The sequence below is a fragment of the Cricetulus griseus genome, chromosome 8 (assembly GCF_003668045.3).
Source record: "Cricetulus griseus strain 17A/GY chromosome 8, alternate assembly CriGri-PICRH-1.0, whole genome shotgun sequence".
Taxonomy (NCBI): Eukaryota; Metazoa; Chordata; class Mammalia; order Rodentia; family Cricetidae; genus Cricetulus; species Cricetulus griseus.
Genome location: NC_048601.1, coordinates 79,994,680 through 80,001,771, shown reverse-complemented (window position 1 = coordinate 80,001,771; position 7,092 = coordinate 79,994,680). Strand labels below are relative to the sequence as shown.

Sequence of the window (7,092 nt, the reverse complement as noted above, 5' to 3'; positions counted from 1 at the left end):
CATAACTATTGAACTACAGCTTCTAAAACCATTTAATATTGCTTCACTTTGCACTGGATGGCCATTTCGTGGCTCCTCTGAGGGAGACATGAAATATCCCTCTTTCAGCGGTCATTAGCTGCCTGTAGCTCTTTTTGGGAGAGTGGGAAACTATGACACTTGCCCTTTGCACATTAGCATGTTAGCATGTCTAGTGGTATTTCTGATGTTCAGGTCTTGTTTCGGCAGCCATATTATAGAGGTGTAGCTTCTCTGCCATTTTCTGGAGACACATTCTCACTGCAGACTTCCTGTTCCACTGGCTCTTACAATCCCCTACCCCTCGTGCAACATTTTCTGAGGCTTAGTTCAGGAATTGCATGGTAGATGTAATAGTTGGGGCTGGGTTCCTAATCATCTACATTATGACTACTTGTGCTTTCTGCAGTTGTATTTGTTTGCTGCAATGAGAATCTTCTCTGATGAGGGATGAGGGCTACACTCATCTGCGGGTATAATAAGTTTTAGAATTAAGTAAGCAATTGTGCTCTGCTTTAGTAAAGTGGCTGTAGCAGTCGGTTCTCTTCTGAGATCTATGACCACACCAGCCAGCAGGAATTTGTCTATGTTTCCATTACAAGCATTCCCGACTATTGAGAGGGCTTCAAGTCCAATTAGACAGCTTCTGGTTACTGCCCAGATATGAGTGCCACTGTTGTACCTTTAGAGCTATCTTGCTCTGTTAACCATTGTTATGGCTCATAAGCTTCACAGCTAGATAGGAATATTGATTGCTTCCACTCATGGAAGCTTGTGTAGCACACTCTGGGATTATGAAAGCTATACTGGAGAAAAGAGGCTGTCAATTAAGAACAAGCTCCAATCTTCCATGTAAACTTGTCAAGTCACATCCATAAATACATACATACATACATACATACATACATACATACATACATAGATTATCTGACATTTAATTCTATACTGCAGGGAAATCCTAAGGTCTGTGTATGTCAGTCTTGTACTGACTTTATAAACTGAGTACCAACAGAAGCTGCCCAAGTATGAGTGACTAAATATCTGAAATCAGGAATATTTAGTTAAGAATGACCAAGATGCCATTTTTCAGACCTCATTCAGAAATAATGTCACAATTATGCAATGAAGACATAATTCCAAAGAGTTTTGAGTTGGGTTTGTTTACTCTCTGTGGTATGGATTTTTAGATTGTGTAAGTAGAATCTAATAATGGTGATTAAGTCATTTAAAGATAATGAGTAAGTATAATACAGACAAGCATCTTGAACAGTCATGGACACACTAAATATCATAGTGTTGTCCATAGTGAAAAGTTCATGGTGGAATCTGAAGATGAGAGAAGACTTATGCAGTAACTATAAATGCCATGTAACAGATACAATGGGATCCTTGTTTATAGTTATTAAAATGTTAAGCAGGAAAATCAAGAATTATGAAAAAAGATTTACTTGGCCTAGCAAGGTGACTCAGATGATGAAGGCACTTGATGAACAGACTGATAACCTCAGTTCAATTCCCAAAACCCATATAGTAGTTGAGAACTAACTCCTAAACACTGTCCTCTGACCTTCTTAAAGATGCCATGAAAAGTGTGGATGTAAATAAAAAGCTTTTAAAATGCAAACATATTAAAATGCAAAAATATGAATATATTCAAAGAATTTATTATTAGAAAATTATATACAGAGAGTAAAGTTAAAAGTAAAATTATTAAAGCATATTTCTGTTTCACCACTGATAATCACTGTCTTAGGTACTGTTCTATTGCTGTGAAGAAACACAATGACCAAAGCCACTTATCAAAGGAAGCATTTAATTGGGCACTTGCTTACAATTTGGGAAGGTAAGAAATAATCACCATGAGACATAGAAGGACATGGTACTAGAACGATGGCTGAGAGCTTTATATACTGGCCCTCGGGCAACAGAAAGGGAGAGCAAAACTGGGTCCGATGAGGACTTTTTTTTTTTTACAAATTTTATTTAAATTAGAAACAATCTTATTTTACATTATCAATCCCAATTCCCTCTCCCTCCCACCCTTCCATGCCCCTACCGACCCCCTCATCCCCCAGCCACTCCACAGGGAAGGTAAGGCCTTCCATGTGAGGGATCATCAAAGTCTGTCAAGTCATTTGGGGCAGGGATTAGTTACTCCCCTGTGTATCTAGGCTAAGAGAGTATCCCCCCTTGGGGAATGGGCTCCCAAAATTCGTGCACTAGGGACAAATACTGGATGTTTTAAAGTCAAAAGATGTACCCCAAGGACACACTTCCTCTAATGACAAAATACCTCCCAATCCTTCAAAACAGTTATACTTCCTGGTGAATAAACAACCACATATATGAGCCTTTGGGGTCCGTTTTCATTCAAACCAACAAGATCAATCACTGCTTAGTCAATTCTGTGTTACAGTGTTTAATATACATGTACAGAATAAGCCAGTTGTTCTGTGGCAGGTATGTAATAAATAATACTAAGTAAATACTTGGGATGGGGGTCATCCATACTGGTACTATATGTTGCTTTAACAAACATTTTCTAAAATGGCATATAACTAAAATTTGTTGGCCAATTATACTTCATTTAACCTTACTGGTTTTATGGAAATATGTATTATGTAAAAATTTTCCATTACCAACATGAGGACCTGAATTTGATCTCCAGAATCCTTGTAAAAATGTGGGATATAGTGTGGTGTTTGTAGTTCTAGGGCTAAGATATGGAAACAGAAGGATCCTGAGGCTGACTGGCCAACCACTATGACTTTATTGATGAATTTTAGCCTAATGTGAGAACTGACATCAAAGAGAAAAGAAGGCTTTTTGTTTGTTTGTTTTTAATTCCAACAGGAGTTCTCCTCTGGCCTTTATACCCATGGATGCACACATACATGTTCTCTCATTTGTATATATACATTTCCTTGTGGATAATAACAGGCAGACACACACATACATATATGTGACATACAGAGACATTAATAAAGATATGAGGCACTTAATGATGTGTTAGCATTGAACTTTCTATTGGGTTTCTCTGGCATGTTTTTGACTAAGTAGAAAGGAAATTATGAATAATTTTCCTACAACTGAAGGCATTTACCTTTTAACTGTTTTGGATCTTTGAAACACAATTTATAACTTAAAAAAATTAGAAAAAAAGACAAGCCTCTGTCCAGGTCCATTTGCTCTGTCAGAAACAGGTATAAAAGCAGTATTGGGACAAGTAGCAGCATCAGAAATTCTGTACAAAGACTGGTATGATCATCCTGTCTGCCCCACTCCTGCTGCTGATTGGATATTGTGTGTACAGCCTCAACCTGAGCTGAAGGTGGGTGGGATTAAGCCACTGACCAAGAAAGATTTGCATCTACATGCCTAGCAGATTGAGGACTGCAGCAAGTGCAGATGTAAGGAATATACCTACCTAAGGCCTCTGCCAACAGACTAGAAAAGCAGTGCCTTTGCTCAACCCAGAATATGACTATGTGACGTGTGTGTGTCATGGGAAAGGTCTCTTCTATTACTACTCCAAGGATGATAAGGACAATTGTGCTGACAATTCATGTTCTTGAAGCCAGGCACACCTTTGTACACAATGATCAGCTCAGGGTGCCATGTCTTTCCTTTTGCCTTGTTTATGTTACCTTCCAGCCAACGGTTGCCTTAAATCGAGCCAAGGGTGTTATGACCCAGGGAACAGGACTGCATGTCTTTTTAAAAACTAAAGTACAGCTTGCTGAAAAGTTCCCAGTCCCCCAACTCACTTGTCCTGGAACTTTAAAATACCCAAATTAGCATTATTAATCAGGAATGTTATAATAATAAGAATTGTCTCCCCATCCATAATACACACACACACACACACACACACACACACACACACACGTAGCCAACTAGACACTTGTTTCTTGGTACTGTTAACAGAGGGTCAAGGTATTAATTGTTTGAAATGAGATCCTTTTTTATTTTTGTCCCATGTGCCATTTTTTGTTTCTGTTTTATTTTCCACTTTTCAAGAAGGGTTCCTCTGTCTAGCCCTAGCTGTCCTGGATCTTGCTTTGTAGACCAGTGCTGGAACTAAAGGCTTGCACCACCACATCTGGCTGCCCATGTGCCATTTTAAATGATATACTTATTAGAATTAAAATAATGGAACTAAAAGCAAGAGCAACAGAAGTTGCTGAAGCAGCAGATGCTATTAGGCAAAGTTTTGTGTTTGTGAATAGTCCTTACAAAATTTGTTAATTAGCAAATGACGTTCCCCCCTTGATTTTATTCCCCCAGATAAAATGTTTTATATTTTTGTATACACAACAACATTCACATGTTCTTCTATACTCCATGGTATAGTCATAAAATATTATATAAATTTGTTGTACATCCTGAAAAATGTGAAACAATCCATATGTTTTTTATTGTATTTTGCCTTAGAGGGGCCTTTATTATGAGAGAGATTTCCCTTTGGATTTCCTGTATATTGTACAGTTCCATTAAAATTCAACCTTTGCTTTCTTTTTTTTCATCATAGTGCTTAGTATAAAATATTTATTTGGAATTTTATTATTTTATGAAAAGAATACTTATTTTAAGAGGCATCATAAGTATTTACCTTTTATGAGGATGTGATGGCTACAAATGAGGGGTTACAGATTCACAAGTTCAAGAGAAAATATGTTGTTTGAAATTAAACTGAACTTCTTTTATCTTAAAAATAAAGAAAATTTTAAAAGGGAAAAAGTATTTATTTTCCTTTGTTTTTTGCTGTTTTAAAAATTTTAAAATGTAAATATTTATTTATTTCTGTGTTTGTATAGTCCTGCAGTAAACATAGACTAGTTTTCCCTAAGTGACATTGAATCTACTGAGTGAAACATATTTTATTTTTTTCACTAAAATTTTTGAGGACTTGCTACATGAGTTCTGAATCTATTTCACTCCTGTTCCTCTCTTCTCCCCTACATCTCTTCCTTAGTCCCCTTCTCCCCCAAATTTATGGCTTCCTGTACTTTAGTGAATATATATTGTACATTGCTTCAATACTCTGTGTCCAAGGCCAAGGTTTGAATAACCTATGTGCAGCTTCTCCTTAGAGAATACTGATTCTTCTTCTCTCAGCAGGCATTTAGCTGTACAAAAGAATGAATGCCTTGAGTTTCCATAACTTTCTTTCTCTCACAACTGCCAGCTGTTGTTGCCAGACTGCATCACTGATTGATATGGTATGATTAAGATAAAAAAACACAATAAAAATATTTATCCAAATTAGGTACTAGAGGCATTTCAGATGGACAAGCATTCAATTCAATCAGCAAAGGTAAAATACAGGAAGTGGAAATGGGTGAAGGAGCCATACCGGAATGTCCCCAGAAGCACTTTGATCCTCTTCCATTGTCTGCATATATCCAAGAACCTGGGGTTACCTTCCATCAAGTTGATAACAGTATAGCATAGTACCAAAGCCCTGTGGAAGTATAAGCCTAACATTCACACTTTAGACCTGAGCATGCTCTAAGATTGCTTACATCATTCTAGTATGGTATCCTTTCATCTAATCGAAAATGCAAAGAAGCAGAAAACAAAAACCTACCAAACACTTCTTAAATCATTCTCAACTTCCTTTTGTTTACCCAAGTATTTAGTATTGAATATCCTCCAGTTCAGAAAAGAAAATGTTGGCTTTTTAATTTAGATAGATGTTACTAACAACATCTCATATCAGTAGTCACCTTAATAAACTTTCAAAGCCTTTGGGGATTTTTTTCAACTTTTAAATGAGTACATATAAGTTCACCAAGTGAACTGTAACTCAATTATTTTACAACAAAGTTCTCAAAATATTTTAATGTACGGGTGACTAAAATATTAAGTTCTAGAAGTATATCACAATAAATTTAACTCACTTTACATGTTAATGAACATAAATTATACGCTTTATTGAGTAAGAATGGTCAGCATAGGCTATTGTATTTCAGTGAGTAGTCACAAGAGAATGGAACTGTTTGAAACGGTTAGAAGGTATAGGAGTAGGGAGGAGTAGGGGTGGCCTAGTTAGATAAAGTGTGTCAATGGGGTAGGCTTTGAGGTTTATAATTCCAATGTATTGTTCAGAGTCTCTCTGTTGGCCTCCAAATCAGGAGTATTACTTCTCCAGCACCATGCTGGCATGCGTGCTGCTGTGCTTCCAGCCATGATGATAATGGACTAACCTGACTAATCTCTAGGCACTTCCCTAATTAAATGTTTTCTTTTATAAGACTTGTCTTGGGTAGCAGTGTCTCTTCAGAGCAATAGAGCAGTGACTAAGGGAAATTATGTTTGAAAATGTCAATAATCTAAAATGTAAAATTTGTGATTTCTATTGGTGACAATAACAGGTATTATTGACAGCATTTTGGTTTACCTTTTGTGATCACAATTGAATAACTGCTAAATTTAATTTAACGGACTGTGCAACAAATATATGAAGTTATACAACAAAACATAATCAAAAATGAGCTTGTCAAACAAAATAATAAACAGTGGTTTGATTATGAGCTGCAGGATTCTGAGCAATTCCTGTCTTTCTCCAGAGTGTCATATTTTATTGCTAGCTAGCAACAAAGATGCATGGACATAAATCCTTCAGTGATTCCATGAGAGTCAATCGACCTTGGGTTCAGAGCATATTTCCTATAGCAAAACAAACCCTTTTGCTTACAAACAGACGAACTGAATAGTATCCATAGAGGTTTTCATCCTTGGCTAATATTGCTTTGTATATTAATATCTAAATGTTTGTATAGGGCACATTTTTTTCATAATTATAAACAACACACTAAGTTTTCCTGGCAAAGGTCAGAAGCCAATAGAAGGCAGACACAATTAATGTGTGCTTTCAGATTGTTTGAAGCATTGTTTGAAAATGTCCTCATACACATACTTTTATATGCTCAAGGTATGCTAGTACTATTCCTATTATATACTCAAGGTATGCTAGTACTAATACTTGGATGACTTGTTAATTTTTGTTCTCTCTGTCACTGACCAAATATACTTTTCAGTTGGCACTGTTTTTCTCAAAGCCAAGACAAA

The 7,092-nt window shown here is 36.4% G+C and overlaps 1 pseudogene; it reads left to right on the top strand.

The window, feature by feature from the left end:
* The first annotated feature begins 2,446 nt into the window (after positions 1-2,446).
* On the top strand, positions 2,447-3,746 carry LOC100769177 (annotated as a pseudogene).
* Positions 3,747-7,092: the final 3,346 nt, after the last annotated feature.